General features: G+C 36.3%; 1 pseudogene; it reads right to left on the bottom strand.

The window, feature by feature from the left end:
- Window positions 1-20,924, bottom strand: part of LOC114038423 — a 57,773-nt pseudogene extending 36,849 nt beyond the window's left edge.
- Window positions 20,925-21,553: the final 629 nt, after the last annotated feature.

Raw genomic sequence — 21,553 nt, 5'->3', positions numbered from 1 at the left:
AAAATGAATTGGAGAAAGAAATAGCAAATCATTCCAGTATCTTTGCCAAGAAAACCCCAAATGGTGTCACAGTCAGACAATGACTGAAAAATGATTGAACAATAACAAGTACATTTGCATTTTGGGGAATTAGAAAAAATTTATGCATGAGGTGTCCCATGGGCTAAGTCCAGGGAGATGGTGAATTTTAAGGTATGAGGAAACAGTCCATGAAAACATAGAGGAGCAGAAGTTGGAATGTTGAATTTGAAGAACAGTATTTCAGATTATTAGGAACCTAGAATATGAAGTGAGGGATCAAAATAATGACATGCATTTATTCTGCAAGGATAATAATACACTCCATTCTCTTATCTCCTGATCTTCAGACTTCCATCTCAAGCTGCCTATTTTACCCCTTGAACTGTGGTTCTACTGTTACAAATTTGTCTCTCAGTATTCTCCTACATGAAAGGACTGCTACTGTTAGACTGGTCATTCAGTGTATCTGCCATCTGCATCACTGCCTTGGTACCTTTTCTCACACTAAAACAGTTTCTCAGCTCCAATATGAGCTATCACTTTAATGGAGTATTTTCATGTAGATACACCCTGGCTATATCAAGATCTAGTTCAAATAACCTCTTCTAATAATTTATTTTCTTTCTTTAGCTCCCAAAGCCTTCAATCAATGGAGGAGAAAAACAGATATCCAGTAAGAGTTTAGAATTTATTATATGACTAGTTTTCTATTCATTATTTGATCTCTCTAAGCCAATAAATACTTCTTGAGTGCCTACTATGTTCCAGGCACTGTTATTTTTTCAAGGACATCTAATCAATGACAATTTATAAATCAAAGGAAAGCATCTGATAGAAATAATACATTTCAAAGAATGTTCAACTATTCTCTAGGAAATTCAAAATTACAAATCCTACCATATCTGCATTCTTAAGCACTGGGAATATAATCAATGCAGTCCTTGCACAATCTAAAGGAGGTGACAAAAGGCAAAAGGGGGCAGGAATTTGGTCATGGTGTTTGCTTGTTTCCTAACCTATAAAAAAATTGATCTCTCCTGCTGGGGGCACTGACCCAAGCATCTTGTGTTCTAGGGCCTCAACTGCTGGTAGTTAGAGACTGTAGGGTTCTGGCAGGTTACCTGGTTTGGGGCTGGAATCAGCAACACTAGAACTCTAGGGGTAGGATTGGGTAATCTGGCCCCTGGAGGTTGCCTAATCACCCAGGCCTTTCCTTTACCTCTGTTCGCTTTCTTCTGCTCCTTTCAAATGGATGTTTTCTTGTTGCAGGATATTTCTCCACCTGAGGCTTTCCCCCTTGGAGCACTTTCCAGAGTTTTGCTGAGGCATTGGGAGACTTGACTGCTGTAGAACACCAAGGCAAGTGGTGATTTTCCTAGTTGGTTTCCACCGGTTCCCCTGCCTGTTATGAGGCACTCAGGGGTCCCGGTGTTGGTGTTTGCCTGCTCTACCACCTGGGGTTCAGAATCTTCCCATGGTATGCTGAGGTGGGATTTTTTGCTAGCTTGATGGGAAATCTCTTGTTCAGCTGTTCCAGAGCTTTTCCTGGGGTGATATTTTCTGGGTTTTCAGAAGTTAATAAGGGATGGTAAGAGTGACTTACTTCTTACTTCACCTCTTGGCTCCCAGAAGTGGCAGGGGCAGGACTTTGGGAAGGGACAGGAACCAGACGGTATCTGGCATGGGGGTATCTTGTTCAGTTGAGTTGAAACCAGGCAAAGTAGTAAATGCAAAGTGGAGTGAGTTGAAAATCTAGTTTTATTTTTCCTGTATAAAGAAAGTCACAGGGATGATTTGTTCCAGAGTGGAGAGGAGGCTAAGGGAGGCAGTTTCAAACAAGGTTTATGTAAGCAGTGGAGTGGTGAGTTTAGAAGTGATGAGCTTATCCTGTGAGAATCATTTTTTTCTGTGGCAATGAAATCAGGCAGGGCAGTAGATGCAAAGTGGACTTTTGAAAGCAAACTCACATTCAGTATCAATGACTTCAAAAGTATCATATATTGTCCATATTTTTGTTTAGATTTCATGTTATTATGTTTTAATTTCCCATTCAGATTTCACTTTGTATAGCTTAGTGACTCACCTGCCTTTGAAACTCCTATTACGTCTAGATCAGGAGCATAGTATACATCGATTAGTACATTTCATGGTAAATCCAAGTGATTTAATACTCTATTCTTTTGGCTGTGGTGATTTTTATCTCATTTACCACTATTTTATTGCTTCCCCAGTTGGATCGTTATTTTTTTTTAATTTGTTTTTAACATTTTTATTTAAAGTTGAGTTCCAAATCCTAACCTTTATGCCTCCCTCCCATCTGCCAATCCTAAGATGGCAAGCAAGCTGATACAACATATTCATATGCAATTATGTAAAACATTTCCATATTAGTCATTTTGTACAAGAAGACTTGAATAAAAAAATAAAGTGAAAAATGCATTCTTTAATCTGCATTCAATCAATATCAGTTCTTTCTCCGAAAGCAGAAAGTATGTTTCATCTTTACTCCTTTGTGATTATCTTGATCATTGTATTGTTGAGAATAGCTAAGTCATTCAGAGTTTTTCATCAAACATTATTGCTGTTACTGTGTACAACTTTCTTCTGATTGTGTTCACTTCACTATGAATCAGTTCATGTAAGTTTTTTCCAGGTTTTTGTGAAATCATCCTTTTTGGCATTTCTTATAGCATAGTAATATTCCATTACAATCATATACCATAGCTTATTTCACCATCCCCCAATTGATAGGTTTCCTTCTGTTTTCCAATTCTTAGCCACCATAGAAAGAGCTACTATAAATATTTTTTTGTAAAAATTGACCCTTTTCCATGTTTTGAATGTCTTTGGAATATAGACCAAGTAGTGGCATTGATGGATCAAAGGACATGCACAGATTTATAGCCTTTTGGGCATAGTTCAAAATTGCTCACCAGAATATTTGGATAAGTTCACAGCTCCACCAATAGTTCATTAGTGTTCCAGTTTTCCCACCTCATCTCCAAAATCCAACATTTTCTTTTTCTGTCATTTTAGCCACGTTGAGAGGTGTGAGGGGTACCTCAGAGTTGCTTTAATTTGCATTTCTCTGATCAACAGTGATTTAGAGTATTTTTTCATGTTTATTGATAGCTTTGATTTCTTTGTCTAAAAACTGCCTGTTCATATCATTTGAGCATTTATCAACTGGAGAATCACTTGCAATTTTATTTATTTATCTTTCTATTCAATTTTTTATTAATTTATTTTGATTTATCAACAATCACTTCCATAAACTTTTGAATTTTACATTTTTCTCCCCCTCCCTCCTCACCTCCCTCCCCAAGAAAAGGTGCAATCTGATGTAGGCTATAAATATACATTCCTATTAAATATATTTTCACATTAGTGTTGTAAGGAAGAATTAGAACCAATAGGAGGAACCACCAAAAATATGTAACTGAACACAACAAAAGAAAAAAATAGCAAATAGTATGCTTCACTCTTCATTCAAACTTCATAGTTCTTTCTTTGGATGTGGATAACATTTTCATAAGACTTTTGGAGATGTTTAGATCCTTGCATTCCTGAGAAGGGCTAAGTCTATCAATGTTAGTAATAAAACAACTTGGCTGTTACTGTGTACAATGTTCTCCTGGTTCTGCTCACTTCACTCAGCATCAGTCCATACAAGTCTTTCCAGGTTTTTTTTTTTTTTTTCTGAAGTCTGCCTGCTCATCATTTCTTATAGCACAACAGTATCCTATCATAGTTATACACCACAAGTTGTTCAGCTATTCCCCAGTTGATGGGCATCCCCTTTAATTTCCAATTCTTTGCCACCACAAAAAGAGCTGCTATAAATATTTTGTACATGTGAGTCCTTTTCCCATTTTTATGATCTTTTTGAGATACAGCCCTAGAAGTGCTATTGCTGGGTCAAAGGGTATGTACATTTTTATAGCCCTTTGGACATAGTTCCAAATTGCTTTCCAAAATGATTGGATCATTTCACAACTCCACCAACAATGCATTAGTGTTCCAATTTTCCCACATGCTCTCGAACATTAAGTCAAATTTATAAGAATACAAGTCATTCCCCAATTGATAAATGGTCAAAGGATATGAACAGGCAGGTCTCAGATGAAGAAATTAAAGTCATCTATAGTCATATGAAAAAATGGTCTAAATCACTATTGATTACAGAAATGCAAATCAAAACAACTCTGAGGTACCACATTACACCTATCAGATTGACCAACATGACAAAACAGGAAAATGATAAATGTTGGAGAAGACTTGTATTTTTATAAATTTTACTCAGTACTCTGCGTATTTGAGAAATGAGGCCTTTATCAGAGATACTTGTTGCGAATCTCCCCCCCCCCCTGCCCAATTTTCTGCTTTTGGATTTTTTTTTATCACGTTTTAGTAAATGTTGCTTTTAGTATATCTGTCCTCCATGTGAATTTTAGGAAAATGCATAGTTGAAAAATGTAGATTCATTTCTTCTTTATAGCAAGTTAGAATTTTAGGAGGAAAAAGAAGACTAATAAATTACACTTAGGAAGAGGCAATTCATCTGTATTTGGCAGCAAGATCAGCCCTGACAAGGATTTTCTACTCTTGTAGAGTGTACAATGGTTCCTCCTCCCAGACTCTCTATTGTGCATATTGGTCTCTCTAAATAGGTTGAAAACAGAACACAGATATTTATTGTTTATACCAGGGTCTCATTTTTATCCCCTTAACATGGTATTGTGCCCCAGTCTGTTATCTCTGGATTGCTTTTGGATAATAGTCAAAGTAAACATTTCCAAGTCCTATTTGTGTATAACAAGGTCATATAGGATAAAGTAACTACTTCTGTCAGAATTATTATCCTTCCAAATTACTTTATCAATGAAATCTAATCTAAAATAATAATAAATTTTACCCAGATCTTGGCTAGAGAAGGAAAAAGGGGACTCCAGTAACCAAGAAATAAGTGCTATTTTGAAGGATATTCTAGGGGAAAAAATTGTCCTTACATCCCTAATGACTGAAAAATAAGCAAGGTCTACTTTCAAATGATGATATGCTTGGGTGAGAGCCCAGAATTCACTTACACTTCAGATAGCCCTTCAGATTGATGGGCATAATCTTAGTCCTGGTCTTCAGTTCTAGTGTTCTAGCCAGGTCACTATAGTGAGAGTCAGCATAGTGCACTAAAAATCGTGGTGAAATTTGGATTAGAAGACCTGGGTTAGAATTTTATCTTCATGACTTACTACTTTTACACCACACACACACACATACACACACACACACACACACACTCATTGCTGGGTCCCATTTTCTCCAGTATAAAATGAGGGGGCTGAAATAGATGGCTTCTGAGGTAAAGAATTAATATTTCAATTAGTTGTTAACTATTTACTATTTACTATGACTATATTACTATTAACTATTAAAACTGAAATCCATATGGCTATTAACCTCTTGAATACATTTCCTAAAAGTAGACAAAGTATATATATTCATATGTTTATGCATACATATGTGTGTGTATACACACACCTCATACTAGACCTGAATCCTTTAACTTTGTCAGAAACAATGGGAAGAACAAAGGGAAGGATAAACGAAGTTCATCTGAGTTTTCAACCTTAGGATTAATTTCACTTGTGGCATTTCTAGTATAATTTCTTCTGGAACTGCCTTTTGAAATTGCTTTTTCCTCCTCTTGTGGTTCTTCATTGAATTTCAATCAGTAATGGGTAGCATTTAAATAAATTCACTATACCTACTGGGTGACTAAATATAATACAAATCTTAATTCCATGACGATGATATCCCTTGACATATGAAAGACAGTTGGATAGAGAACATTAACTTATTGAAATAAATGAGATGTCTTGGTAAAATGTTCCCTTTTAGTCCCATGACAGTATCTATTTGGCTGAATTTAAGTGTAAGTTAATTTCTATAATAGTTTCCAAGCATATTATAGGCATCTGAGCAAAAACGTCTGTTTGAATTGTTACCAAGTACACCTTGTCAATGTAAATATGACACCAAAAATGTAATAAAATGTAAAGTTAAGAAAATTAACATACTATAAATTCAAATGTAGATAATAATTCTAGGAAAAGGGCCATTTCATGTGTAGTGCCCAATTTTCAATTCAGTACCAACCATAATTTTCCTTTAACTTGCTGATACATTTCTTAAGTTATACAATTGTCTTGCTCTACATGGGCTTGCTTAGCCAGTTTGAAGATTTATTCAAGTGAATAGATTTTAAAGTACTAAAGTAGAAGGATGCTCAATTAAGGTTATAAACAATTCATTAAACACAATTTTAAAAGGTCTTAGATTGCATCAGAAAGGTCATCTGGGGGTGTAGAAGTATAAGTAAGTATAAAAAGTGTTATTTGGGAAAGAAGAAAAATTCAAATTAGTTTGCTTTGAGAGTTTTCGAAATGATTGAAGTTGAAATATAACATAAACCAAACAAAAAAAAATAAAGTCATTCTCTGCCCTTCATAGCCTAGGAAGCATAACTCTGAATGATTTAATGTATAAGAAATTTTCATTATCTTATTCAATATATTATTTTGACATAAAATATTTGGTTTTTATCATATAACTATCACTGATTCATAGTTACAGTGTGTTGCTTTGAAAAGAAACAAAATCCATTTTATAAATTTTATATAATAAAACCTGCTTAAAATATTATTTTCATCAATGACAGAAGTTTCCCATTAAAAAGTATTTCAAAGACTTCTGAGAGCCAAGATGGTGGTGTAAACAATAAATCACCATTAAAAAAAAACAAACAAACAAAAAACAAAAAATAGGGCCCCAGAAAAAATCCTGGAATAGCAGAGTCAGTGGGGGAATGAGGTGGAGTAGTCTTGTAACCAAGGAAACTTGGATTATCAGCAAGAAAGCTCTCCCTCACCCAAGTAAAAGGGGAGAACATTCCAGGACAGGAAGCATCCCAAAAAGCCAGCAACAAACACCACCACAGCAAACAAGTGGGAGATCCTGAGCCACAGGCTGGTGGGGCAGGCAAATACCAACACCAACACCCCCACTTGCCTTAGCATAGCCAGAGGAATAAGCAGGCTCCAGCTCCAAGAACAACCACATGTGCTGACACAACACCAGGTTGGCAGGCATGCTCCAGCAGCCAGACCTCCCCATGATACCATGCATATCTTGACTTGAATATCCTTACCTGACAAAAGCACATATTCTATATAAGTTCAGAGCAGCATTTTGCTAGTATTATGAAAAGTACTAGGTAAAAAGATTTTCTAGGGGTGGAGCCAAGACGGTGAAGTAAAAGCATTGACTTCTTCAGCTTGCCCCCAACCCCCTCCAAATACCTATAAAAGTAACTCTAAACAAATTCTAGAGCAACACAACCCACAAAAAGACAGATGAAACAAATTTATAGCCTAAAATAACCTAGATGGTTGATAGGAAAGGGCTATTGTGCCAGTCTGGGAGAAGAGCACAGTTAAGAGCAGACCATGAAGGCAAAGACCGGGCCTCAGTGAACTTGGAGCAGTCCTCAGGGTATTGAATCAAGAGAAGCTATGGTGGTTTCCAGACTTCTCAATGAACAAACACCAAAGACAACTTAGAAGGTCAGTAGGAAAGGTTTACCTGACTGTGATGAGAGAGGAGCTTGGTCTGGGCCTAGTCCCTGCACAGCCCTGGGCCAGTGGCTGGTTCCAGAGCTCTAGGGCCACAGACTGAGGGGGAATTGAGCTGATCAGAGGGGCCTTGCAGGATCTGTTTGCTGGTGCTGAGGCAGGATCCTTGGGACAGTACATTCTCCACACTGGAAGCACAACCCTATTTTAACAAAGAGATTAAAACTCAAGAAATTGGCTGGGATCATTAACAAACTGTGCAAAAAAAAGTCAGACCACAGAATCTTTCTTTGATGACAAAGAAGATCAAAACATACAACCAGAAGCAGACAAGAAAGTCAAAGCTCTTACATCCAAAGCCTCCAAGAAAAATATGCATTGGTCCCAGGCCATGGAAGAGCTTAAAAAGGATTTTGAGAAAAAAATAAGAGAAGTAGAGGAAAAGTTGGGAAGAGAAATGATAGTGACATAAGAAAATCATGAAAAACTAGTCAACAGCTTGCTAAAGGAGACCCAAAAAAATACTGAAGAAAATAACACCTTAAAAATAGCCTAACTCAAATGGCAAAAGATATCCAAAAAGCCAATGAGGAGAAGAATGCTTTAAAAAGTAAAATTGGCCAAATGGAAAAGGAAGTCAAAAAGCTCACTAAAGAAAATACTTCCTTAAAAAATAGAATGGAGCAATTGGAAACTAGTGACTTCATGAGAAATCAAGAAATTGTAAAGCAAAACTAAAAGAATGAAAATAAATAGAAAACAATGTGAAATATCTCATTGGAAAAAAAAAAAAAAACTAACCTGGAAAATAGATCCAGGATAGAGAATTTTAAAATTATTAAACTATCTGAAAGCCATGATCAAAAAAAGAGCCTAGACATCATCTTTCAAGAAATTATCAAGGAAAACTGCCCTGAGATTCTAGAACCAGAGGGTAAAATAGAAATTGAAAGAACCCACTGATCACCTCCTGAAAAAGATCCCCAAAGGAAAAGTCCAAGGAATATGGCACCCAAATTTCAGAGTTCCCAGGTCAAGGAGAAAATATTGCAAGCAGCCAGAAAGGAACAATTCAAATATTGTGGAAACACAATCAGGATAACCCAAGATTTAACAGCTTCTACATTAAGGGACCAGAGGGCTTGGAATATAAGACTCCAGAGGTGAAAGGAGATAGGATTACAACCAAGAATGACTTATCCAGCAAAACTGAGTATAATCCTTCAGGGGAAAAAATGGATTTTCAGTGAAATGGAGGATTTTCAAGCATTTTTGATGAAAATACCTGAGCTGAATAGAAAATGTGACTATCAAATACAAGACTCAAGAGAAGTACGAAAAGGTCAACAGGAAAGAGAAATCATAAGGGGCTTATTGAAGTTGAACTGTTTACATTCCTACATGGAAATATGATATTCATAACTTATGAGACCTTTGTCAGTATTAAGTTATATGCATGCATGCATGCATGTATGTATGTATGTATATATGTACATATATATCTATCTAGATATATATGTCCAGATATACATATAGACATATACATACACACAGATAGATAGGTAGATAGATAGATAGAGGGCACAGGGTGAGTTGAAGATGAAGGGGTCACATCTGGAGAATAAAATTAAGGGTTGAGAGAGGATTTTACTGGGAGAAGGAGAAAAGGAAAGGCAGAATGGGGTAAATTATCTCATATAAAACAGACAAGAAAAAGCTTTTACATTGGAGGAGAAGTGGGGGAAGGTGAGAGGGAATGAGTGTATCTTATTCTCATCAGATTTGGCTTAAGGAGGAAATAACATACACACTCATTTGGGTATTGAAATCTATTTTACCCTACCAGAAAATGGGGGGAATGGCATAAAAGAGTGGGAGTATGATACAAGGGATGGTAGATTGGGGGAGGGGGTAATCGGAAGCAAACACTTCTGAGCAGGGATAGGGTCAGAAGAGAGAATAGAATAAATGGGAGGCAGGATAGGATGAAGGGAAATACAGTCAGTTTTTCACAACATGACTACTATGGAAGTGTTTTGCATGACTACACATATACAACTCGTATCGAGTTGCTTCCCTTCTCAATGAGATTTGGTGGGGAGGGAGGAAGGGAGAAAATTTGGAACCCAAAGTTAAAAGTTGTTTTCACATGCAACTGGGAAATAAGATATACAGGTAATAGGGTATAGAAATCTACCCTGCCCTAAAAAAAATTGAAGGGGAAAGGGATAAGGGGGGAGGATAGAAGGGAGGGAAGTTTAGGGGAAAGAGTATTCAGAATGCATGCCATCTTGGGGTGGGGGAGGGACTAGATGGGCAGGAAATTTGGAACTCAAAATTTTGTGGAAGTGAATGTTGAGAACTAAAAATAAATACATTAATTAATGTTTAATATAAAAATTAACATGTAAAAATAAAAAAAATTTCAATAGTCAATGTTGGTCAGGTTGTGGAATGATAGACACACAACAACATTATTGGTGAAGCTATGAAATAGTACAACCATTGTGGAAAGCAATTTGAAATTATTCAAATAAAGTGGCTAAAATGTTCATACCCTTTGAAAAAAAATTAAAAATATTTGCTAGCCTCACTACTAACAGCATGATGGCTATAGCCATTGTACTATGGTTATTTTCATATAATACTACTGTCATTACAGTATCATCATTCCGAAAAAATTAGAATGTATCAATGAAATAAAGTCCTGAATCAGTGATATCTATTTCCCCCATAAGTGGTAGGTACCTATTTTTTATTAAATTTTAATTTATCCACAATCACTTCCATAAGCTTTTGAAGTTTAAATTTTTCTCCCACTCCCTCCCCACCTTCTTCCCCAGAGCATGCAATCTGATATAGGCTATACACATACATTCCTATTAAACATATTTTTACATTAGTGATGTTGTAAGTAAGAATTAGAAACAATAAGAGTAACCTCCAGAAAGAGGAAACAAAACACAATAGAAGAAAAAAAAAAAACTCAGATAGTATGCTTCTATCTGCATTCAAACTCCATACTTCTTTCTTTGGATGTGGATAGCATTTTCCAACATAAGGCCATTGGAGATGTCTTAGATCCTTGCATTGCTGAGAAGGGCTAAGTCTACCAATATTAGTCATCGCACAGCATGGCTGTTACTGAGAATAACATTCTTCTGGTTCTGCTCACTTCACTCAGCATCAGACCCTAAAGTCTTTGCAGGTTTTTCTGAAATCTGCCTGCTTATCATTTCTAATAGCACAATTGTATCCTATTATATTCATATACCACAACTTGTTCAGTCATTCCCCCATTGAAGAGCATTTACTTCTCCAGCTCATTTTACAGATAAGGAACTGAGGCAAACAGGGTTAAGTGACTTGCCTAGAGTCACACAGCTAGTAAGTGTCTGAGGCCAGCTCTGAACTCAGGAAGATGATTCTTCCTGACTCCAGGTCCAGCTCTCTACACACTGCACCACCTTACAAGAGAGGAAAGCAAGGAAACTTTATTAAGAGGAGATACTCATAAAATTTAAGTGGTCAGGGAGAATTTTGGAAACAGGCTTGTAGGCTCTAGTGAAACTGGGCACTTCAGTGGGGATTGTGGTGTCCATGGGGCACCTTCTCTCCTCAGACCAATAAAGCCTGAGGGGTTTTTAGAGAATACTCATGTTGGCCTATCAGGAGCAGCTAGTAAGTGTCTGAGGCTGAACTTAAACTCAAGTATTCATACTCCAGGCCCAGGGCTTTATCCACTGTACCAACTATCTGTCTCATTTAATCAGATAGGATAATGAATAGCATGACAAGAAAATATTGGCCCAATGCACACATGAAATAAACTCTCCTACAGCCTGCCGTAGCATCAGTGGAGGAAGGCATATAGGCAAAGAATATACTTGTCCAAGGCACACACATGGAGTACCACTTATTTTGAACACGTGGCTGGGGTACATGCATGAAGACACTCAAATCTGGAAAATGTGTGGTTAGAGAACATATATGGAGGGAGGTATACATAGGGGTCATAAGACTAAGGTATTTCATACCTCTTATTCTTTGAATGTCTCCTATTCACATGTCACATCAGATTTCTGCTGTCATTTTGGTATATCACTCTATTAGAAGACTGGTCTTTTGGACACTTACACTCTCTCTTTTAGTAGCTTCTAGATTTCCTATCTTCAGGGCCATTCAATGGACATCTTGACCTCAACTCCTAATGTGTAAGAGACTAGAAAGTCTCTTCCTGATAATGATGGGCTGAAAGTTCTTTTGTCCATAGCCTAGGTTATGAGTCACCATACTTAGCTGAGGACAACTGAATACAAGTCAGCCAAAGTACTTATGGAATAAGATCAGGTCTATGATTTTAATATCCTGTGTTTAGTAGTGATTCATTTTGCATTATTTCAGACAATTATTTTTTTTTAAAATGTCATATAACTGTCTTGAAGTCCTTGAAAATTATTCTGTGTCTCCTGAAAGAAAGAGACAAACAAAAGGTAGAGAAAAAAGGGAATAAGAATTTATATAGCACCTAACTTGTGAGAAGCACTGTGCTCAGAACTTTTTACATTTGATCCTCACAACAACCCTGGGAGGAATCATTATTATTCTCATTTTACAGATAAGGAGACAGACAAACACATATTAAGTAACTTACCAAGGGCCACATAGCTACTAAGTGTTTGAGGTTGGATTTGAACTCAGGTTTTTCTTCCTAACTCCAGGCTCAGTACTTTATTCAAAGTGTAATCAACTACCTTAAGAGAGAAAAACATGAAAAAGAAAAAAAAGTGATTCTATGAAAATAAAAATAATAAGGAAAACTTTCGGCTGGGCTTACAAATCCTGTGTCAGTTCCCAAATTCTCTTCAGATTTTCATGTAAGTAAATCTAAGCAAAAAACAAAAGTTAAGCAAAAAAGGTGAGGTCATTGCTTTGTATGTATAAGAATTTCTTGGTATACAGTTTCTTAATGTGGTCAAAATATCCAGAGCCCAATACAGAAAACAGAAACTAATGGTATAGTGAAGCAAACAATACCATATTGAAAGAGGATAGTCATAAAATGAAGTAATCAGGGAAAAAGATGGAAACAATTTCAAAGAGCTGCAGGGTGGAACTGAGCACCCACTAAGGAACTCTCCCTTCAGAATTATTCACATTCCTGACTCTTCAATGTATATATGTTGGTATGCATGCATGCATGGGAGAGAGAGAGAGACAGAGACAGAAACAGAGACAGAGAGACAGAAACAGACAGAGAAACAGAGAGACAGAGAGAGAAAGAGACAGAGAGAGAGAGAGAGAGAGAGAGAGAGAGAGAGAGAGAGAGAGAGACACTGACTCTTGAAGAAAGGAAAAAATAAACAACTAGAGCTCCAGAGTGGGATATATGGTTGTGTGAGTCATCCAGATAGAGATGTTAATTGACTCATGAGAGCTGATGAGATCTTGAGTTTCCCAAGAGAGAGGTCTGAGAAAGAAGAGGGCCCAAGATTGATACTTGGGGTATATGTCAACAAGCAATTATAAAGTGCCTACTACATGCAAGCATTGTGCAGAATAAGTGCTGGCAATATAAAGAAAAAATGAAATTTTCACCTCTGACCTCAATATAATGGATATATTTTCATATTTAGAATCATGTAGATCCTTACAGATGTCAAGAACATTAAAACAATGTAATAATAGCAAGAACATTTATATTAACCTTATTATATGCTAGACACTATGTTAAGCACTTTACAATTATTATCTCATTTGATCTTTACAACAACCACGGGAACTAGATACTATTATTATTTCCACTTTACAAATGAGAAAATTGAGGCAAACAGAAGTTAAGTGTCTTTCCCAGAGTCACACGATACTGAATGTCTGAGTCTAGATATATAATCAGATCTCCCTGACTTCAGGACTGGTACTCTATCCATTATGCCAACTAGCTACCCATTTAGTCCATTCCTCTCCCTTTGTAGACAGTTAAAGTACAACTAGAAATAGAACACTCATTCCTGACTTTTACTCCAATATTCTTTTCACAACATCATGTGTTGACTCATTAACCAGAATATGTTATTTCTATGTGCCAGCTAGGTATTGGGATACAAAGACAAAGGCAAAGCATTCCCTATATACAAAGAGCTTATATTATAAATAATATAATATGTATAATATATTATATATAATATAAATAATATAATAATATAAATAAATATAAATAATAAATAAAAGAAATACAAAGTAGACACAAGGCAACCTTGTGGGGAAGGCTCTGGTAGCTGGGGAGATCAGAAGAGGCTGCATGCTAAACATGATGATACAGCTTGATATTAAAGGAAACCAAAGGTACTAAGAGGTGGTGGTAATGAAGGAAAGCACTTTAGACATGGCCAGTAGTTTGGACAAAGGTACACATAATGAAGATGGAGATTATGTATGAGGAAGAGCAGGATGAATATAACTGGACTGCAGAATTCATGGAGGGAATAATGTGCAAAAGGTCAGAAAGGTTGGGAAGAGCCAGGTTATGAATAATTTTAAATTGTAGAGTTTTTTTGTGATCCAAGAAGTAATGTGAAGTCTCTGGGAGTTGAGTAAGGCTTGAAATTGTGACACCTGTGCTTTAGGAAAAATCACTTTGGTGACTGTATGGAGGAGGCATTGTAGTGAGCAGAGACTTGAGGAAAATAAACTAGTTAAAAGGATATTTCAATAATCCAGGCAATAAAGCACTAAATTAGGATGGTTGCTTTGTAAATGGGGAAAAACGGGTACATATAATTGATTTTGTGATGCTAGAAATGACAATATTTGGCAACTGATAAGATATGTGGGATAGTGAAAGTGAACAGTTGTGGATGAATCTAATCCATGATCTCTCCTAAACATTGGTTGTGCATCACCAACTGATTGTTAGACATTTGCAAATGGATACTCCGTTGGCATTTGTAATGCAGACATCTCATTACATTCTCCTTCAAACACCTGTTCTCTAGATATTTTTTCTTTCAAGACATTTCAGAGTTGCAACTGATCTTTGTCACCATTTAGCTCAAACCATCATTGAAGAAGAACCCTCTTTACAATACATTCAGCTTTTTCTCAGAACCATGTTCAACACCCTCATTTCTCTTGCCTCCTTCCAATCCAATTAGTTGCCAAGCCTTGTCAATTCTACTTTCACAGTATCTCCTGAAGCTGCCCTTTTTTTCTCTATTCACAAGGTCAGTAACAGTTTGTGCCTTTACCACTTCTCACTTTCATTACTGAAAGTTTCCCAATTGTTCTCCCTGCCTCTAGTCTCTCTTCTCTGCAATCAATTCTCTTCACAGCTGCTGAATTAATATTTGCAAAACACAGGTGTGACTATGTCACAGTACACTCAAAAGCATTCAGAGATTCCTTGTTATATCAAGGGTCAAATATTAACTTCTCTACTTTTTAAAGCCTTCTATAATCTGTCTTCAGCCCACTTGTCTAGGTTTATCTAACATTATTCTCCATCTTTTCTAAATTCCAGATTAATATCCTATTAGTTGTCCTAAAAATTATATTCCTCCTCTTATCTATGGGCTATTCCATAGGCTATCCTCTATGTAGAATACATTTTCTCTTTCCCCTGTTTTATAAAATTCCTAGCTCCACTGAAGCTGCAAATAAGGGCCACCTTTTATCCTTATTTCCCAGATATGTGTGTTTTCTCTCCTCCCCAAAAAATTCTTATTTTTTACTAATATGTATACATAGTATACTCTTTCAATAAAGATAAGCTCTTTGAGGCGCCCTTTATTGGCAGTAGTTAACACAGTGCTTTGTCCTTCCTAGGCCCTTATTAAATGTTTGTTGTAATGTGGTGGAATTTTATTATAACATTTCTTTAGCAGAACTATCCTTGAACAGCACAAAAGTCTACATAGTAGAGGAAAATGAAAGATTATATAAGAAACTTCTTCTGAAGATGTCATTGACTTAATAGGAAAAAAAATTCTCAGGAGCCTATCAATGATAAGCTCCCTCAAAACCATGAAATACCCAGTAAATCACCAGCTTAATTTGAATGAAACCCTTCTAGGCTGGCAGTACTAAAAGATGTCACTCGCACCTCGAACCTAGTCTGACTTTAATGCTCTACAAAGGCTAAGAGGGGAAGAGAAAGGAAGAAGAGAATTTCAGGGTAGAGACTGAACTTGAAAAGATTCAAACTCAAGGAAAGTCAGATTTATTTGGTAACTGCATTGATTTCCATTTCTGTCTTTCATCCTTATTCTCTCTATTCTGTCACTTCCACAGAGTCAGTTTCTATGCAGAATTCTCCAACCCCTAGATATTCCTCCTCCCCAGCTTTTTTTTTTTTTTTGTCTGCTACAAATTGAAAATTGGTGCTGAGCACATCTCTTACTTGAAGCTGGTTGGGTTAAATACTGAAAATTAGTAAAAAAAAAAAAGAGAAAGAAACAACTTGTAACTTAGATTTAACTAACCAAAGAAATTACAATTGTCCTTTTATATCACCTTAGTTTTCATTCCAGTGTCTTTTATATCAAGATAAGTAAAAACTAGTTCTTAGCCAGCCATCAATTGTGCTTGATTTTGCTGTAAAGGAGGAAAGATAATGTGTCCACTTCAGTGAACTATTGATGTAATCCAGAATTAGCCTTAATAGATTTTTTTGCAAGTATAAATTCAAGTATGAGGAATCTGCTTCCTCATTTTTCCCTAAAGATTATTCCTTAATAGATTTTTTTGTAGCTCCTGCCCCCTTGCTTTATGCCTTTATCACCTCTCAATTGGATTGCTGAATCCATTGCCTAATTCACCTCCACTGTGGTTTCTTGTTACCTATTATGGTATAATTCTATAGGAAGTATTCATACAAGTTATACCTTCAAAATTATACTACTTTCTCTGAATAAATCAATCTTTCATCATTAATTATTTATGCTGAATTTCACTAAACTCCATGAATTTTTTTATTCCCCCTGTAAAATGTAAGTTTCTCTAGGTCAGGAATTGTTTTGGTACTTGACACATAATAGGTGCTTATAGAACCTAAATTTAAGAACACTCAAAAAGATCAAACAATGTCAATTGATGCAGTGTCTTTTTTTCTCTTTTTATAAGCCAAAGAAGGTAGAGATAATAGGATCAAAATCTTTATTTCATAGTAAAATTATAATGCCATTTTTGGTTATTTGCATATAAAATATATTTGCACAGAAAGGAAAAATAAAATATTTTCATATATATGTATATATATATATTTCTTTGAATTAATTTATTTAGGAATCACATTTTGCACACTTACTCAGGTATTTCATGGAAACAGGTTTGTTTGCTTGTCTGTTTTCAAATGAAATTCATATATTTGTTGTCCTGTTCTACCACTTTTATAGCGTCACAATCACCACACATTTTGACATGATGACCATCTGTGACTTCAATAATGTTTGTTTGTCACTTTGATTTGCCACATGGACAATCTCACGTTAGCAACTTAATTTTCAGAGATATTATTGATGGCTAATGTTTGACTTTTAATATGTTATCCAGCTGTCACTGAAGAGCATTCTCTCCCTTCTTTTCTTCCTTCCTTCCTTCCTAATATAGAAAATTGTAGAAAGCATGACTAGACCATCTTCTTACTGCTTTCACTAAGTAACACTTTGCCACTTGGCCGAGTTCATCTGTCCTTACTGTCTTTTTGTTGTAAAACAAGAGGATATGCACCTTTTGCATGGACATCTCCACAGGATGAAAGAAATTGATAATAGTTACAGACTTGGTTCTCTTTTACTGACATAACACTAGTGTCACTGTAACCTTCTCTGTAGATTCCAAGACCAGAGTTTTATCCAACAACCTAGGTATCTGTTACTTCTGGAAGTTCTCTACTATTCTGATGAATAGCATCAACTACACTACACTTTGCATTGCAAATCTCAAAAAAAAATGAGTGATATAAAATATTTATAGGGGGCAGCTAGGTGGTGCAGTGGATAGAGTGCTGGCCCTGGAGTCAGGAGGACCTGAGTTCAACTCCGGCCTCAGACACATAACACTCACTAGTTGTGTGACTCTGGGCAAGTCACATAACCCCGATTGCCTCATATAAAAAAAATATTTATCATGGTTTAAATTCTAGTCATTGTTAAATAAATGTTTCTTCTCTTCCATATTTTGGAAAATTGAAAGCCAGCTAAAACAAAATGGCTATGAATTGATGTAATCACAGTGGTATCTTCTCGTATTTATCATTTCTTCTAATTTTGCATTAATATTAGCCTTTGCTTTAGAATCATTTTATTATCTCATCATTCAGAGACAGCTGATTCTTAAACGACTGCCATATTTGTTACCAATCATTTCATTCTGTTAAAATAAATTCTATTTTAGTGATATCATTTTGTTTCCACCTCATCCAGGATCCTGTTTCTAAGTAAAACATTCATGAAGTAAATTCATGAGTTTTTTAAATCTTTGATTTTTTGATTCTGACGTGTTCTAATATAGTTTTTAACATCTATACTGAAGTCACTGGGTATCAAATATGTATTGAAATCAGCCAGTTTATTTGATTTCCATTGCTAAAATTACTCTAAAATTGAGAGATGCCTGGTGAATATCTAAAAAGGAAAGCAGTTATCAAGAACAGGTCAGGACAGGCTAGCCTCATTTTCTTCCCTGGAAAGGTTACTAACCTGGAGAAAAGAGAAATCAAATAAACTCTCTCTAGTTTATAGGAAAGTATTTGACAAAATCTCTCATGCTATTCTTTAAGATAAGATGGGGAAATGTGTCCTAGGGGATAATGCAGTTAGGTGGATTAAAATCCAGGTCAATGATGATAACCAGAGAGTAGTCATAGGTGATATGCTTATTAAATTATCCAGTGACACACTTGACAGGGAGAGCTAACATATAGGATGAAAGAAAGAATCTGAAATATATCTCGTTAGGCTAGAAAGGTCATCTGAATCTAAGAAGAAGAACTTTAACAAAGATGCATATAAAAACTTACACTATAGTTAAACATATTAGTAACACAACTAAAAGGCAGAGAAATTATTGCTGTAAAAATAAATGAAAAAGAGAAAATCTCAGGTTTAGTGATCAGCAAACCCAAGATATGTAATACTGTGACATAGCAAACAAATGAGGCTGTATTAAGATAATGCAAGAGGTAGACTGTGCAGGATGAATAAAGTGGAATCATGCTACTGCATTCTTTCTTGGAATGACAACAACCTTCCCCCAAATTAGATCTGGCCTAAGGTGAAAGGAGCTGCCTAAGTGAGATAGTGGATTTTCTCCATATTTCTCGTTAAGCAGAGTGGAGTTATCAATTGGCAATTACCACTAGGAGGCAGCATGGGGCAGGAAAAAGGAGGTGAAGAAGTGGGTTTCCAATCTTATCTCTACTACTTATTTCCTTGGTGATTCTGCCCAGGCTGACTCCTTAAATATTATGGCCATTACTACTCATCTAAGGTCCCTTCAGGCTTCAATTCTATGATTCCGCAATTTTATCTAGGCAGCTCTTATACTAGTGAGGGTTGAATAAGATGGCACTATAGATGTCTCTTCTAAATTAGAAATTTTGTACATTTCCTGTTACTTTTCTATGTATGATAAAACCAAATCTCCTCATTCCTTTATTTGCCTTTCCATGGAGAAACTTTTACTTGTGCTTTTGCTTAGGTGTAACTTTGTTAAATCTGCTCATTTGATTTATAATATATAATCAAAGCTACGGCTTTTCCAGTAGCAATGTATGAATGTGAGAGTTGAGCTTTGAGGAAATGGAGTGCTATGGAATTGATGCTTTCAAATTATGGTGTTGGAGAAGCTTTTTGAGAGTCCCTTAGACAGCAAGGAGATCAAATCAGTCAATACTTGAAGAAATTGATTTAGAAATAGCAAGTTGTACATAATAGATTTGCAGTTTCATGCACAACCATTTTTTTCCTGTTCTATTTTATTGGAACACTTGTTTTATTTCTCAAGTTCAGAACAAAATAAATATTTTTAAAAGAAATTAATTCAGACTATTCACATGAAGATCAAATACTGAAACTGAAGTTTAAATACTTTAGCCACATAATGAGAAAACAAGACTTATTGGAAAAGAACCTGGTATTGGGAAAGATAGAATGTATTTCCAGAGATAGTGAAGGTTAAAAGGTCCTGGTGTGCTTTGGTCCATGGGGTCAAAGAGTCAGACATGATTGAAGGACTGAAAAACAACAACCATTTCAAGAGTTAGGGTGCCCAAAAACAAGTAATTACTTGGTCAGAAGCATTTTGTGGAGTATCTGCTTTATAATTAGACTGGTTCTTGCAAAACACATGCATGATTTGTTACTAGACAAGATTTTTTTTTCCGGGGGGGCATTTTGACTCTTTATATCTTAGTGAATGACTGATACCTTTACAAAACAACATTCTCAGTCACAGACAGCTACCACTTTACATGCTGTGTCACCACTCTCAGCTCTTCCCTGTACAATCCCAGTTTGTAGTGCTATCCCCATGGTTCTGGGGTTTTCAGGGAAGCTCTGGTGTTAAGGAGTAGGGAATAGAACTAGAATTGTCTGTGCTTCTCCTTCCTTTTGGGTCATCAACATGCCAGAAAGCTATGGCTAGTAATATAGGACTGGCCCTCTGGCTTCAGTTCAGCCTCAACCTTTGGATTCCTATTTTCACAATATCCGTCCTCAGTCTCTGGTGGCACAGAGCTCCCTAGCACTGGCCTCCATCACCAAATGCAGCTGTACCTGAAGAGTTCCCTTCAGGTCCTATTCTGGCCTCACACCCACTTTTCAAACGTTCATTATCATTCATGCAACTCTAATAGGCTGGCAGAGAGGGCTTCTCTGGCCATGAGGGAAATAAATAAATGAATAAACAAACAAACAAATAAATAAATAAAGCATTGCGTCCATGCAGAGCCAGCTCCATACTGCACCTTGTTTATATTGCAGCCTCCAGGAATTCACTCCTGGGGGTTGTCTCTGCCTCCTTATGGACCAAATCCATGGGCTAGGCACCTCCTTTATTGGGGGGAGTTTGTAAGAGGCATCTCTAGGTCAGAACAGTCTGTAGCTGGAGAAGACTGAGATTATGATCTTGACCTGCTGGCAGAGGTTCAGGGATACAGTGAAGCAGATGAGAACATCATTGAGCCAGAGAACCACACATTGACCTTGTGCATGGAACTTACCTCCAGTTGTTGGGCTCTTCACTCAAACATGACTCCTTGGCTGTGAAGTACATCACCTCTCACAGGGTGGAAGTTCTTGCTGAAGCTGGGTTACAGAGCATGCAGCTGGTATACAATCAGGCAGAGTTTACTGAGGTTGATGTAAAATTCACCAGAAGGTCTACAGGAAAAGCAGGAGAAACATCTTTGTCAGGTCACTGGAGAACTAGACTTTTCATCTTAGTAGAAGCTATTAGATTTTTCCCTTAGCTATTCCAAATTTGAGAAGTAAGGGTTATTTCTAAGTAAGCATGCCATAGAGAATAGAATACTACTTAAGGAAGTCTTTGTTTAAATCCTACTTTTTATATTTATTAGCTATGTCTTTGAGCTTCCATTCCTTCATCTATAAAATAGGAGTGGTAATATCTCACCAATGGTACTTATTATAATGAATATGTATGCATAACAGGGTTTGAAAATTGACTGAAACTTTGAGATTCGTAGTTGAAAAGGATCAATCTTTCCCTCTCAGCTTTGAGAGACATTTGGCATTATCAGTGTATTTTAGACAAAAGATAGAATTGAGTTTTACCTCAGAGTTCTTAAAGAGGAAAACACAGTTTGTGAGCAAGAAACTGAGTGGAATGAGGTTGACCTTAAGAACTGTGAAGCTTCAGCAATGACATCATATTCCCCAGCC

Source organism: Vombatus ursinus, unplaced genomic scaffold, assembly GCF_900497805.2.
Source record: "Vombatus ursinus unplaced genomic scaffold, bare-nosed wombat genome assembly UNPS02011014.1, whole genome shotgun sequence".
NCBI lineage: Eukaryota > Metazoa > Chordata > Mammalia > Diprotodontia > Vombatidae > Vombatus > Vombatus ursinus.
The sequence above is the reverse complement of the archived record's forward strand: the minus strand, read 5'-3'. Positions and strand labels throughout refer to the sequence as shown.